This window comes from Coloeus monedula, assembly GCF_965178545.1.
Source record: "Coloeus monedula genome assembly, chromosome: 32".
NCBI lineage: Eukaryota > Metazoa > Chordata > Aves > Passeriformes > Corvidae > Coloeus > Coloeus monedula.
The window spans coordinates 2,338,044-2,353,480 of record NC_138812.1 but is presented as its reverse complement, the minus strand read 5'-3'; the positions used below and the strand labels follow the sequence as shown (position 1 = coordinate 2,353,480).

General features: G+C 54.7%; 1 pseudogene across 1 annotated transcript; it reads left to right on the top strand.

Annotated features, from left to right (window-relative positions):
* Window positions 1-307: 307 nt before the first annotated feature.
* Window positions 308-1,278, top strand: LOC309583703 (olfactory receptor 14J1-like; annotated as a pseudogene). Its single transcript has one exon. The product of its transcript is annotated as an olfactory receptor 14J1-like (transcript).
* The last annotated feature ends 14,159 nt before the right edge of the window (window positions 1,279-15,437 follow it).

Here is a 15,437-nt window from a genome sequence, read left to right as displayed (position 1 = left end):
CTCTGCCTCAGGAGCACTTTGGGCTGATGGAGTCCAGCCCCAGGACCGGCCCCTGTCCCCATTCCCATGTCCCCGCTGAAGCAGAGCAGAGCTGACTCCTCGCTGTCCATGGGCACAGCCCCTGCTCGTCACAGCAACGGGGCCAGATCCCAGCAGAGCTCCAGGCACGGGGCTGAGGGAAGGGCTCTGAGAAAAGGAAAACTGGGGGGCAGGGCCAGGAGAAAGGGCTTGGACATTGCTCAGCAAAGTCTCCCCTGACTCCTCACTGTCTCCTCCTTCAACAGCACTCCATGGCCAGAGGCTCAAAATGTGCAACAGCAGCTCCATCAGCCCCTTCCTCCTGCTGGCATTGGCAGACACGCGGCAGCTGCAGCTCCTGCACTTCTGCCTCTTCCTGGGCATCTCCCTGGCTGCCCTCCTGGGCAGCGGCCTCATCATCAGCGCCGGAGCCTGCGGCCAGCACCTGCACAGCCCCATGTTCTTCTTCCTGCTCAGCCTGGCCCTCACCGACCTGGGCTCCATCTGCACCACTGTCCCCAAGGCCATGCACAATTCCCTCTGGGGCACCAGCCACATCTCCTACTCAGCATGTGCTGCTCACGTGTTTTTCTTTCTCTTCTTCCTCTCAGCAGAGGATTTCCTCCTCACCATCATGTGCTACGAGCGCTACGTGTCCATCTGCAAAGCCCTGCACTACGGGACCCTCCTGGGCAGCAGAGCTTGTGCCCACATGGCAGCAGCTGCCTGGGCCAGTGCCTTTCTCTACGCTCTCCTGCACATGGCCAATACATTTTCCCTGCCCCTGGGCCAGGGCAATGCCCTGGGCCAGTTCTTCTGTGAAATCCCACACATCCTCAAGCTCTCCTGCTCACACTGCCACCTCAGGGAACTTGGGCTCATCACTGTCAGTGCCTGTTTGGTGTTTGGCTGTTTTGTGTTCATTGTTTTCTCCTATGTGCAGATCTTCAGGGCTGTGCTGAGGATCCCCTCTGAGCAGGGCCGGCACAAAGCCTTTTCCACGTGCCTCCCTCACCTGGCCGTGCTCTCTCTGTTCCTCAGCACTGTTATGTTTGCCCACCTGAAGCCCCCCTCCATCTCCTCCCATCCCTGGATGTGGCACTGTCAGTTCTGTACTCGGTGGTGCCTCCAGCCCTGAACCCCCTCATCTACAGCCTGAGGAACCAGGAGCTCAGGGATGCCCTGAGGAAAGTGAGGACTGGATACTTTTCACAAGTTAAAATCTTTCTATTTCCTTCTGCCATGCGGGGAAAATTATGACTAGGATGCTTCTCAGAAGCATCTCTCTTTTCTGCTCCAGAACCTTCAGAATGTAACTCTTTACAATCTTGGCCTCTTTTTCCTCTTTGTCCATATTTTCATTGGTGCTTTTTCTTATTCTTTTTCTGGTGTTATTCTGCTTTTTATAAAGTACTGTAGTACTACTCCTTGCATTTCTGCATGAACATCTACCTTTCTTTTGAAACACAAAGACTTTCAGGAGGCTTCTTCCCTGTGCATTTGAATAAAAACAAGGGGCTGTCCTGACCTTTGTGTCCAAGGTTTGTTCCTCAGCCCTTCTCTGGCTCTGCAGGGGCAGTGCCTGTGGGCAGAGCTGGAGGGAAGAGACTCCCAGCACAGCAGCACGGCCAGGGACAATGGCCCAGCCTCTTCCCACCTCTGCTCTTCCCAGCTCCACACTCCCTTTCCCAGCCCTTCTGAGGGTGCAAGGCCGGAGTGCTCGGGCAGCTCGGTCACTGTCCTGCTGCGTGTCCGTGCTGTGAGCACAGGCAGGGACAGGCCACGGGCACTGCTGGGACACAGCCGGGCTCCAGCACAGCAGCTCCATCAGCAAAGGGCATCTCCTGGGGGCAGGGCAGGAAGGCTTTGCTCTCCTCCAGAGCTGCTGTCAGGAATGTGCCCCAGGAATGCCCTGGCAAAGCAAACCCCAGTGCCCAGGGGCAGGGGGGAGTGTGCAGGGGGGGCAGGCAGCAGTGTCCTGGCACTGCCAGAGCTCCTGGGATGGACCTGAGGGAGCAGCAGAGCAGGGCCTGGGCTGTGCCTTTGTTCCGGGCACAGCCTGGGAAGGTGCCCAGGGCAAGTGTCCCACACCAGCCCCTGCCACCAGCAATCCCAGCACTGGCCTCTGCCCTCCCCTGCAGGAGGTTGTTTGTCCCTGCACGGAGGGACACCAAGTGACCAGGCCAGCAGTCCGTGTTTGCTGTGTCCTGAGGAGCCTTCAGCAGTGCATCGAGTGGGTGTGGGGAGATGAACCCGAGTGAGCACAAACACCATCAGCAGCACTCGGGGCTGGCACAATTCCAGGGGCACAAACTGTGCCCTGAGGCCACTTCACTGCCAGAGTAATGTCCTCTGGGAAAGCACCTGAATTCTTTGCTGGGCTGTGCTGAGAACTGCATGGAGACAAACGTCCAGGGCAGGGAGGCTCCAGGGAAAGTGCTCAGGACAGCCAAGGGCTGCACAGAGAGACACCGGAGTGGTGGGTCTGTGGGGAGAAATCACAGCTGCCTCCCTTGGGAATCGCCCCCAGGACCTGGACAGGCTGTGCTGTGTTCTGGGCACTGACCTGGAACCGAGGGATGTGGAAAAGGCCTCTGGTTTCAGGGATGTTGGGAAGGCTGGGCAGGCACTGGCATTTGTCCCTCAGGGATTCCATGAGGGTCCTGCCAAGATGAGCTCTGCTCCTCCTTGGAGCCCTTCATGGGCACAGAGGGCTGAGAGACCTTTCCAGGACAGGCTCAGGCCAAGGAGCCCTTGAGTCTCTCAGCCCCCCGTCGGTGCCTGCTGGAATTCAATCCCCCTCCCCATCCCGCAGCAGCCCCGCATTTCCCTCCTCCAGCCTTGGTCTCCAGCACAGCCACGGGGGCTCTTCGGGCTCTTGGCTTTTCCTGCAGCCACCGAGGCCAGCTGAGCTCTGCCTTCCCCACACTCAGCCCTGCCCAGCGCAGGCAATGCCCAGAAATTCCCTGTGTGTCCCTGGCCTTGCTGTCAGCCCCGGCAGCGGCTCCGTGGCCCCTCTGTGCCCCGCTGCCCCAGCCATGGTGCCCCAGCCCCTGTGCAGGCCCAGCCCAGGACAGGAGCGCTGCGGGTGGGAACGGCCCCTGGGCCCTGCTGCCCACAGCAGCCTTGGGGCTCTGCGCTGTTGAGCTTTGGACGGGGTACCCTTCCTTCCCGGACCAGGGTGAGAGAGCAGAGGAGGCTGCTGTTCTGCTGAGTTCTGTATTTCATAGTCTCACAGCTTTCTTGAAGGCAGAGTTCAAAGGGGGTTACATGATAAAGGCAAGCAGCAACAGCAACAACAGGCAAAACAGCTTCTTCTTCTTCTTCTGTATGCTCTATATGCTTTATATGCTCTATATGCTCTATACTCTATATTTTTTCTTGCCGAAGTGTGGATTATATTTGTTAATTGGCCAATAAGATTAACACACGATTCCAGTTTTCCTTTTCTTAACCTATCCTGGTCTAATTCTAACAGTCGTAAGCCTCACACCAGTGTTACACAGGTATTACACAGATTTGTGGATGCAGTTTCTATCAGCTCTTACTGTTTACGTGAACGCTCTATCTAAAAAATGTGAACAGTGTCATTCTATCCATATTTTGTCTAAAGTAAAGAATTCTGTGAAAAGGTAACACTGCTGCAGTAAGAACTGTGTTTAAGGTCTCTGCTGCAGCTTTTCAATGTTTAAGGCACTTAGCATATATTTCTACTAAAGGTTAAAAAATCTGTATTTCTATTTCACTTTGGTGTGACTTCATGTATCTCAGCTTGTCCAAAGGTTTTAATTCAACCCCTGTGCTTTGGCTTCCCTCTGGGCCTGAGTCCAGAGGAGCTTTCACTTCAACAAAACAGAACACTTACAGGAAAAGTAAATGGAGTGGGAACTCATGAGAGATTGAATTTTCTCTGATTCAACTCAAGGATTGATGCCATAGACTTCTGAGTGGAAGAATAATTAATTCATTCTCCTTAAGACAATAAATCAAGAGAATAAATTAGACTTTTGTATCAGGTATGAGTGAATAGATTGCATCCAACACAAGTTTTTCCTGTAGGATTTTTATTTTATTTTTTTATTTTCTCAGGAGATTGTATCAAGGCAGAAGAATTAAATTCAAGATATTTGTAGCAAAGAGATCTCTGCTGAGCTGATTGTTCCAAATAAACATATCCCTTACCCCATATTTCCATGACCAGAAGTTTTTCTAATTTTGGACTCTAGTATATTGTACTGTATGTGTATTCAGAATACTTTGCAACAGTTAAATTTGCTTAAATTTCATTTCAGACATTTACTTAATTTTAAGAATTTGCCTCATTTCAGCCATCTTTTAAAAAGTATTTTCACACTTTTATTTTTTTTGTCTGTTACCTTTTCAGTGAGGAGGATCATCATTTGGGTTTTCTCTTGGTACTCACTAATGCACTCTGAGAGCCATGTTCTGTGTTATTAATGTAGTAGTGATCCGGGGTTCATGGATGGCTACTGCAGAAAGCTTGATGGCCAGTAGTGAAAACAGCAAAAATAATGATGAGAGGAGCCACAGACGTTCTGCTGTCTGAGAACTGTGAACTGCCAAAATCAAAAGGTCAGTGCTCTTCTGGTTCAGAATGCCCTTCAGTTGGAGCTGGAACATACTTTGGGCTAAGAGCCTGAGCACAAGAGGCTGTAGCACCTATTTGGTTCAGCAGTTCCCTATTGCCCTACTCCATACTCCACTGCATTCCAGCATGTGATTTGCTGAGCTGTAGACTGTCCCTGAGTGGTGTGATTGCCTGGAATGCTTGAAAATTTGGCTTCACATTCCTCAGTTTCTTTTCAGCATTTTCTCTGTTCCCCTCGTTGCCTGACACCAGCCCCTGTTTTACTTCTAGATGGAGAACAAGGTTACAAACTACAACTTCTCTTCCTATGTCCTTAGAGGGGTTCTCACCTGTAATAATAAATGAAATAGGTTTCATTCCTTTTGATTCCTCCTGGTATGATGCAAAGAAAGGAAAGGTAGCTGGAACTATGGCTTTTTGGGGTGGCTGTTATACCAGAGCCCTGGATCTGTATTAGGGATATTCGTGTTGGCCAGACTGTCTCAGCAGAAAGAGGGAGGAGTGCAATATTAATGTCAGGAGCTCATCCCTGTCCGTGATTTATTAAAAGAAGCCTAGCTTCATGTCTTAGGCCCTGAATGAAATACCTGCAGTTTGGCTGCCTGAGTTTGTATCAATGGATCCCACTTCTGTGCAATGTCTGAAGGCCAGGGAACTGCCTTTGTTACCTCTCCTACTGGCACTGCTACAGGAGAAGGAAAGAAATCCAACTAATTTTGAATCAGCTAACGTGTCCCTTTTGGATACAGAATTCACTGAGAGCCATAAATACAGTGCGTGGCTTTAATAAAGCACAAACGTGAATTTTAGACCACACCTGGCATTGATGTTGCTTGGACTGAATGTGTGCACAGCCCAATGTTTCTCCTCATTGTCCCTGTTATGAATTTCTGCCATTTTTCCTCTTCATTCCTGTCTGAACAAAAGCAGACTTTGTGCCACTGAGTTGAGAACGTTATAAATAAGGTATGTAATTCGTGCTATTATGTATAAAATTGGAGTGTAATCAGACCCTACAGAGACCGAGTTTCAAAATCCCTTCAGCAGCCCGGCTGAGAGAAAAATTTCACAACACTAAAAGAAGTTCTCTCACAATAAGTGAGGATTCCACCCAGGTGGGGTTAGATCTTATCACCGGGACATTTGCACCATAACGACTTGATTGCCACCTTCTGATATCTACATCTCATCTGATAAGGAATCGGACATCCCGGGAACTAAAAATAACTGTTCCAGGAAGCAGAGATGGCCCATTCATCAGCAGAAATGGCCCACTCATCACCCAGGATGGACAATTCCTGGGATCCAGGAAAGGCTTTGTGCAGCCCAACTCCGGGACAAGAAAACTTCATGAATATGCTAAAATGACGAGAAGAATAGAATTAATTCGGACTCTGCCCAAAAAATGTATAAGAAGGGACCAGCCAAAGCAGCATCCGTGAACTTGGGAGGTCTGGTGCGACAGAGATCAGATCTATGCGTGTTCACCCAGCTCCGACCCCGGGCTCGGAGCTGCTTTTCTCCATCGTGGCTTTTAAAACCGATATTTCGGTCACATAATAAATGTCATTTCTTTATAAATTTTGATTGGGCAATTTTGTTTATCTTAAGAACATCCTTCTCAGGCATCAGGAAACTGCCCCATCTCTTTGTTCACCATCTCGAGTGCTTTTCTCACTCAGAGAGGATGGTAACACCACAGGGATTCCTGTACTGACTCTGAGCAGCAAGCTTTGGCCCTGGTGAAGCTGAAGGACCATAAGGCAAGGCAGGAATTTGTTAAGAAGTTCTCACTAATCCCTGGATTTGAAGGAATGATGGAATAAATGGCAAACCTTTTGCTTCAGGCACTGGAGCAGATGATTTTTCTAACAAATAATATTGGTTTGAGCGTTACTGAGCTCATTCACCTTGTGAGGGATTTTTTCTTTAAAAAAACATTGATTTCTTTGTACCTTAACTGCACAGCTTTTGAACAGCTGGGTGCTTTTGTGTTCCTTCTCCCGTTTATGATGTCAGTGTGCTTTTTACTGCATATCCAAGAACAGCTTTTAATTTTTCTCATTTTTAGCTTCACTTCCTAGTTTTTACAGTTAAGTGCATTTTTTATGTTGTAGGTCACCTGTCACATTTCCCTCGGGCAGTATCTGTACACTGCAAGTGATTCAACCTCTCTCTTTCTGTTCCATCTCATGCTAATGGCTGGGAGATGTTATCTGGGTTAGCCAGGCTAAGGAACATCCTGTTCTTGCTTGATTTTCTTGAGCTGAGAACCTTCTGGCTATCTCACTGCTCCTTGGAGTATTATGTTGCTCTGGGTTCTGCAGATAGTTATCTGAGGTGTGAACTGGCCAGATGAGTTGCTGCCCTTTGTAAATGGCTCTGTTTAAATTTCTGTGCTATCTTGGACACCGCTTAAGGTGTTGGGTCCTTCTTGCTTCAGGTGCTGTAAATGGGAAGATGAGAAATTCCTTCCTATCACTGATCAAAGTCCTGGCCAATCTCTGTATAAGGGGAGATCTGTAATGTGATGAATTTCCTTTGCTGCAGTGTCTGTGCCAGACTTTTCTCCCTTGTGTTTGATCGTTTATAACATACACAGATACATGTTTTACTTAGGGAAAATCTGGGAGCATGGTGTGTTCATAGCTACTCGGTAACATATTTTCAGTATATATAACACGTGAATGGAAAAGGGGAAGTGCAGCACAATGAGTGTGTTTTGGGTATCTCCTGCAGATGTTGAATCTGGCCATAAGAAGAGATTTCTAAGAAAGTTTTATTAATGAACGTTGCATCATTGTTTTTTTTATGCTTGCAGCTGCTCAGAGGGAAGGAAAGTCCCACGTCTCTCTTACACTTGTTGAAACACAGCATGATTTGTTGGTGTATATAAATTTAAGCTAGCTATTTCTCATTTGACTTCATTTTGCTTTGTGCCAAGGTCCTCTGGAGTAACTGAAACAGAAGTAAAATGCCTGTTCTGATGGAATGATTGAATAAAATGTAAAAGGATAGCAACAGTCAAATTAGATCCCCTTGCTGCTCATTGCCAGGAAGAGCTGGTTCATTAAACCAAAGCAGGATGGAAGTGATGAGCAATGTGCTTGCTTAAAGGATTCCTCCCTTGAGAGGGTGATGGTGTCACCTGGATCCTTGAGATCATCATCTGCTGCTTGCTGACTGCCTCTGAGGAACAAGCCTCAATGTCATCTTACCTGTCTGTGACCCATCGGCCTCGGGAAACAGCTGCTTTCTCTCATGCTGCACTGGTTTGGAAAGGAAGGAAGAGGCAGGAAAATTGTGACTTTCACCTGTGTGAGTGCTTTGGTGGCAACAAGATTGTGTCTTTCTATGTAAGAAAGTGTGTGTGTGTCTCTCTTAAAAAGTCTGGTACTTGTTATCTTTGCTAAGCAATTGCAAAGAACCAATGAAATAGAGAGACAGTGTTGTGGTGGATATTAACTTTTAATGAGCTTACAGAATAGAGCCTTTCATAATCGGAATTCCTTAGCTCTACAGAGATAATGAAAATAAGAATGTAGTGAAGTTGCTATATACACTAGCAGATGATTTCCAAACACTGAAACCCAAAGGATTTAAAATTTATTCTGCTAAGAAATTGCTTGGGACATGCAACTCTTGGACAGGAACTACATTTCATACTAAGTAGACATCATCTGGTTATGTTGAAATGTAAAGACTCAATTGGGGTCTTGCAGAAAGCAGTGGTAGAAGTACTGTTGGCTTTGCTAAACGCAGACCTGGGGCAGTGGGAACTATCCTGGTGCTGGCAGACAACAAGGTCTGCATGGAGGCGGGGGTGGGGGAAATCACGGGTAGGGCTTGGCCCCAGTATTTTCAGAACTATAAAGGACTTGGAATGGCCTGGGAAATTCTGTTCTGGGTAGAGCTGATGATGGGATGGGTCAGCATTTAGGAAATGCTGATTAAATGAAGGGCACGCAGGGAGTTGAAGACATTGTGTTAAGGTGAGGAACAAGACCGGGACACCGCGCTGGGGCCCCGCGCACTTTTCCAGCCCGGCCGCCCCCACGGGCCGGGCCCCGCGGCTCCCGCTGCCGCCCCCCAGCACGGGGCTGTGTCCCAGACCCCACGGTCCAGCCCGAGGGTTGGGGGCGGCAGCGGAGCTGCTGGACGGAGCTTCCAGCCCCGCCAGCCGCGGCTCCGATCCCTTGGGCCGTGACGCCGGGGACGGGTGTCCATCGGCGCTCGGGGTCTGTCAGCTTTTGCAATGCAGAGGGAGAAACTGAGTCCCAAGGGGTGTCGCTTTCCATCAATCGCTATTTCTCCTCTCTTTTCCATGACGGATTTCACAGCGCTTCCTTTCGCCCCAGAGATTTGGAAAACAAAATTCCCGGCTGCCCCGGCATCCCTGCAGCTCTCCACAGCTCCAGCCTCGTCCCTCCTCTCCGTTTCCTTCTCTCCAGTCTCTCCCGCCTGGCCCTGCCGGCTCGGAGGAAGGAGATTCCCCCGGCACCCCCTGCCTCCTCCTCCTGTCCCGTGGGGCGCAGTTGGTGCTTCTGGAGCCGCCTGCCCGCGCAGCCGGACCCGCCCTGCGGCCGCTCAGCGCTGCAGCCGAGGGAATGAATTGCAGGCACCGCTGCGCTGGGCTGGCCCTGGCCGGGTGCCCGGGGCCACCAAAGCCGCTCTGGCACTCTGCTCACAGCTGCAGCACACAGAGCACTGAAGGAAAGGCTCGTGGGCTGGGATCGGGGCAGGGAGAGCTCACTCACTGCTCACTGCCAGGGCCACAACAGACCCAAGCTGGGGAAATTAATGGAATTTATTTCCAAACCAATCACACCAGGACAAGGAGAACTAAAACAAATCCTAAAGAAACACCTTCCCCACCCCTCCCTCCTTCCCGGGCTCCCAGTCTCCGCCCGCAGTCCCTCCTCTGCCCTCCCTGCACGGCAATCGTGTCACCAGCCATGAACTTGGCTTTTGCCTCATCCCGGGATCTCTTCCCGGACAGGAAGAACTTTCCCCAGCACAGATTCAGGCTGTGGCGGCCTTTGAGGCTCAGGGTGTTTCTCCTGCAGCTCCTTGCAGGTCTCCTCTCCCCGTGCCGGCTCTCCTGCGCCACAGAACTCTGCCGGCTGCAGCTTTGCAAACGTCAGCTCCAGGTCTGGATGTTCCTGCACGATTTGCTCGAGGTCCTTGGGGGCTGCATCCGATCCACTATTGTTGTGTTCCCCCTCGGCACGGAGCCCATGGATCTGATGGCCCCTGGCCAGGGCCTGGCACAGGAGGTGGAACCTGGGTGCTGCTGCAGCGGCGCCGGGGGAGCCCCAGGACTCGCTGTGGCCGCTGTGGCAGCCGCAGCACAGCCCGTTCCCAGCGAGGAGCCCAGGGCTCCGTGGGGCTCTGCAGGACCTCGGCCCTGGGGCTCGTCTGCATCAGCCCGGGCAGCTGGGCTGGACTTGGCTTCGTTTGTGTCTCTGGCTGCCCTGGTACAGCAGCTGCCCAGCGCCCAGGGGACAGCAATGGGAGCGGGGCAGGTCGGGGTGAGCTTCAGTGTCTGTGCCCGGCAGAAATGCCAAAGCCTTCCCTAAGGAGCAGCGAGTGCTGCCAGAGCACAGGATGCTGCTGCTGCTGCTGCTGCTGCTGAGCGCGGGACGGCCCCAGGGCTGATGCCAGACAAAGCCGGGATGGGAGCCACAAACAACGGGAGGAGGGGGGGAGGGGCAGGAGAGGACGAGGAAGAGCGAGGGGGGAGGGCGGATGGAGGAGCAGGAGCGGGAGGAAGAGGAGAGATAAAAGGGGAGGGGCGGGAGGAAGAGGAGAGATAAAAGGGGAGGAGCGGGAGGAAGAGGCAGGACAGAGGAGGCAGGAAGAGGGGCCTCCACGTGCATCCATCGCTCTCTGTGTCCGCAGCTCTCGGCCTCGCTCCCCCCATCCCGCAGGTGACCGGGTAGGGACAGCTCGCCCCAAATATCTTGGGCAGTCACTGGGGATATTTTTGGGAGAGGGGATTTTTGGAGCTTGGAGGACTCCAGCACCGAGCCCCAAATATCTTTGTTGGTTCCTGGGGGAAGGGGGTTTGGTGGGGCGGGGGGGGAGGCGGATGTTTGGATCTTGCAGGGCTCCAAATGTGAGTCGGAAATGCCCCTTGGGGGATATTGGGGAGCCCCCGGCACGTGGGGTTTTTGGGGTCCCGGTGGCGGCTGCCGGGAGAAATGGGATGGGGCGGGATGGGGCCCGGGAAGGGTGGGATGTGGATTGGGGGGTGGGATGAAGTGTGGCGGAGGGGGATGGGCGGGATGGGGCCTGGGCTGAGGCAGCCGAAGGTTGGGGATGATGAGGCCGGGGGGACCCCACTCCTGAGGGGCGTGCGGGGTATCCGGCAGCTCGGAGGGAGTTTTGGGGCACCCCTAATCCTGAGGGGGTGGTGCCGGCAGCGGGGGACACGTGGCTCCGGCAGCTCTGGCCCCAGCTGAGCCCCCCCCGCCGCCAGCGCCCCCCGGAGCGGAATTTGGGGAGGGGGAGGTGGGGGCGGCCAGGCCGGGCCCCCCCGCGCTGTCCCGGCGGGGGCCGAGTGCGGGCGGGAGCCCCGCGGGGCCCGGCCCTGCCCGGGCACGGCTGATGCCGCCCGCCCGCGCTCCGCACTGGTCCGGACTGGTGCTCCCAGTGCCGTGCGGGGCGGGGCCGCTCTGGGGACCCCCCAGGGCACAGCGCGGCTGCTTTGGGGCTGTGGGCAGCGCCCGGCGCTGGGCATGGGGCGGGTGGGGGCAGCTGGGGCCGCACTGGTGGTGCTGGGAGCCCCCCGGCCGCGGGCGAGGAGCTCTGGGGTGAGGGGCGGGGGGGGGAAAGGGAGACTCGTTTTAAAGAGGGGGAGAGCAGTGAAAAGGGGATCGGACTCCCCAGACTGAGTGGGAGAGGGAACTGAGAGCCCCAAACCAGGTACGTGGGACACGGAGGCTTTGGGGGAGGATGAGAAAGGAGAGGGGGATATCGGAGAGAGGGAGGAAAAAGGGAGTGGGACCCTTCCCCTTCGTGGGGTCCGTTGGTGGATGAGGATTGGGGGATGATGGGAAAAGGGTGGAGGAGGGGAAAGATGGGGGGTGGGACCTCCAGAGGAGTGGGAGGGGTTCTGGAGAAGCCCAAAGTTGCCATCATTGCAGGGGACTGATCTCCTGTGGGAAGAGCTTTGGCCGGAGCACGGAGCTGATCTCCCAGCACAGGATCCAAGTGGGGGAGAAGTCCTGTGTCTGCCCAAGCTTTGCCCAGAGGTGCCATCTCAGAGGAGAGAGACCCTACAGGGGCCAGGAGGGCAGGAAAAGCTTTCATAGGAGCTCCAGCCTCCCCAGACACCAGGGGATCCACACTGGGGAGCCCCTATGGATGCCCAGACTCTGGGAAGGGCTTCACCGTGAGCCCCAAGCCCCTGGAACACCTGTAGGAGCCACCTAGAGGAGGTTCCCTACAAGTTCTCGGCTGCAGGAAGAGCCCCAAGGAGCCCAGGTCCCTCCAGAACCACCACCTGAAGCAGAAGGTGGTGACAACTCTCCATCCCAGGGCCCTGGGAACACTCTGGGGTCTCCGGGCTGACCTCTCCCAACAAGAACTCACAGCAGCCCTCGTCCTGCCCCTAAAATCCCTTGGGATTGCCCATCAGTCTCTGCATTCCCTGCTCCCCTCTCCATCCTGACATGAGACCAGAGGGGTGGAAGTCCCCACCCAGGGTGACCACAACACCAAGTTTTTATCTCCACCCACCAATTTTGCATCTTTTCCCTTGGCCAGGTTACCCCAGGGGTTGGGAGCAGCCCAGAGCCCTGCACTGCCCATCCCGACCTGTCCTGGCTCCATTCCCATTCCTCCCGTGGGATGTGAGGGGCTTGGGGAACAGGGGAGGAGGGATGGAAGACAAGAAGGGGGGAAGAAGCAGGAGAAAGGATGGAGAGAGGAGGAGCAGGAGGTGGGATTAGGGAGAAGGAGGAGGACAGATGAAGGAAGACGAGAAGAAGGTGGAGGAAGAGGAGGGAGCTCGTGGGTCCAGCGGTCCCAGAATTTGCAGGCCCCTCACCCCAAGGAGCATCGACCCCCCCATCCCACAGGTGATGGGGAGGGGGAGCTTGGCCCAAATATCCTGGGGAGTCCATGGGCCGGTGTTTGTGGGGGGGATGTTTGGATCTTGCAGGAGTCCAGAGCTGAGCTGTAGGTGCCCCTTGAGGGGATACTGGGGGGTCCCCAGGCGGTGTTTTTGGGGGGTCCCTGTGCTGGCTGCTGGCAGAGCCTCAGTGGGGGGTGGTGGGATGTCAGGTCCACCCCATGCTGGTGGGTCAGGCACGGCCACCTCCAGCCCGGAGCCAGGGGGCTGCGGGACCCCTTGGGAGAGCCGGAGGGGGAACCTCGGGAGCCCCAGAGTGGGACGAGCAGAGAGGGGCAGTACCGGGAGCAGGGGAGCCCCGGCAGTCTGGAGGAGTGAACCCCTGTGACCCCCAGGGCCCCAAAGTGGGGAGCCCAGAGAGGGGGGAGCGCCGCCATTCGCGGGACCCTCAACAGCCTGGAGAGGGGCAGGGGGGACTCCTTGGACCCCCTGCACCCCGAAGCAGAGAATAAGGGGAGAAGGGACCTGGGGATCCCATAACCCCCAGCATCCCTAAGTGGGGAGACCAAAGAGGGGAGCTTTTGGATTCCTGGGACTCCCAGCAGCCTGGGGAGAGCGGGGACCAAGTAGAGAGGGGGACTCAAATAAAAGAGGGACCGCCAGCAGCCAGGACAGGCGGGAGCCCCAGAACCCCAAAACAGAGAGGCCAGAGAGGGGGAACTCCTGAGATGCTTTTTCAGAGCAGATTTTTGGTTGGACACACAGTGCCCAGTGATTTCTAGAGATGGACTTGGCAGAAGGACCTGTAAAGTCAAAGTGCTCATCCTTGTCCTTCCTCCCCAGACAAGGAGCTGAGCATGGAGCCCAGGGAGGACAAATCCCCGCGGCAGAACCTGGTGGAAGAGGCCGTTTTGAGCGGCTCCGCAGCGCAGGAATCCAACGGGGAGGAAAAGCCCCGGAGATCCCGCAGGAGGAGGGGCTGCAAATGCAGCCCAGGGTGCTCTGAGGAGGAAAGACCCACCCTGTGCCGGGAAGGCGGCCGGAGATGCAGCCAGAGGTCAGAGCTGGTGGTTCATGAGCAGCTTCACGATGGGGAGAAGCCCCACAAGTGTGGGGAATGTGGGAAGAGCTTCAGGTACAGCTCCCACCTGATCGTCCACCAGCGCATCCACACAGGGGAGAGGCCCTACGAGTGTGGGGAATGTGGGAAGAGGTTTCAGACCAGCTCCAGTCTCCTCCTGCACCAGCGGATTCACACGGATGAGAGGCCCTTCCGCTGCCCCGACTGCAGGAAGGGCTTCAGGTACAACTCTGACCTCATCACCCACCGGCGCATCCACACCGGGGAGAGGCCCTACGAGTGTCCTGAGTGTGGGAAGAGCTTCTCACACAGCTCTACCTTGACCCAACACCAACAGAGGCACCGCTAAGGGAAGCCCTGCGAGTGCCCCGACTGTGGCAAGAGCTTTGTCCTCTGCTCCAACTCCATCTCCCATCAGAGGAGCCACGTTTGGCAGAGCCCTGGTGACCCACATTCCCTGTGATCCAGGTTGGGAAGAGCCCTGGCTGGTGCTCTCCACGTTCTCCTGGATCCCTGTAGGCACCTGGGTGAATGCAGGGGCAGGAACATCCATTGGGACTCAGATCAACATTGGAGATTCATTGGGAAGAGCTGATTTTTTACCTTTACACCCTAAATTTTCATCTACTCTGTCCAATTGTTTTTTCTGGTGGTATCAAGCAACCCTGGATGATCTTGGAGATCTTCTGCAGCCTAAGTAACTTCTGTGTTAATCCTACTGAAACAACCAAAATTGGGGTAAAAATAAAGAAATTAAACAAAGAGATCTAAAGCGGCACCATTTTACCGGAATTTGGGGGTTACTTTGCTGTTCAGGGGAATATTCGGGAGGATCTGAGTGTTGTGGGGTCTGAAGCTGGGCAGATTGGGGCCACAGTCTCGTAGTTGTGCTGACAGAACATGTTCACCTGAGCCCGTCTGTTCTCCAGGAATTCCGGTTGTCTGTCCCAGTCCCTGCCCTGGGTCTCCCCCTTTGGGGTGTGACCTCCAAAGTGCCCAAATCACTGCTGAAGTGCCTGAGCTGCTCTGGGCTGTGGATGTTCCTGTGCCCCAGCCTGTCCTGGTCAGTGCCATGGGGGGTGGAAGGGGGTCTGGGGGCTCCTTGGGGGACTGGGAGGGGGTTTTGTGTCTCTTGAGGGCATTGGTGGTGCTTGGAGGGGCCTTTTGGGGTGGTCTCTGAGAGAGTTTTGGTGATCTTGGCTGGGCTGTGTGGCTTGGAGAGAATTTTGTGGTTCTTGGGGTCATTTATGATGCAGGGAGTGGTTGGGGGGTTCCTGGCCAGGAGCTGTGGGGTGATTTGAGGGGTCTGGGAATGGCTGTGGGGCTGGGAGGGGGTTTTAGGGCAGTTGTGCTCTCTCCCGCAGACCCCCAAAGCTGCCACCAGACCCCACCCCCAAGATGCTGCCATGGGTCGGGGGCTCCATGTTGGGGTTCACCCTCCTGGCACTGCACGAGAAGGTGAGGGGGGGTCCCCAGGGGCCGTGTGTGTCCCCCCAGAGCGTGTGTGACCTCCCCCATCCCGGTGTCACCCCCTCTTCCCTGCCCACAATGTTCCTGAGCCAGCCCCTGCTGCCCCAGGAGGGAATTTGGGGAGGGAGCAGAGGGGGTGCGCAGCCCCCGCCGGGGGATGACCCCGGCCCAGCGCCCTTCGT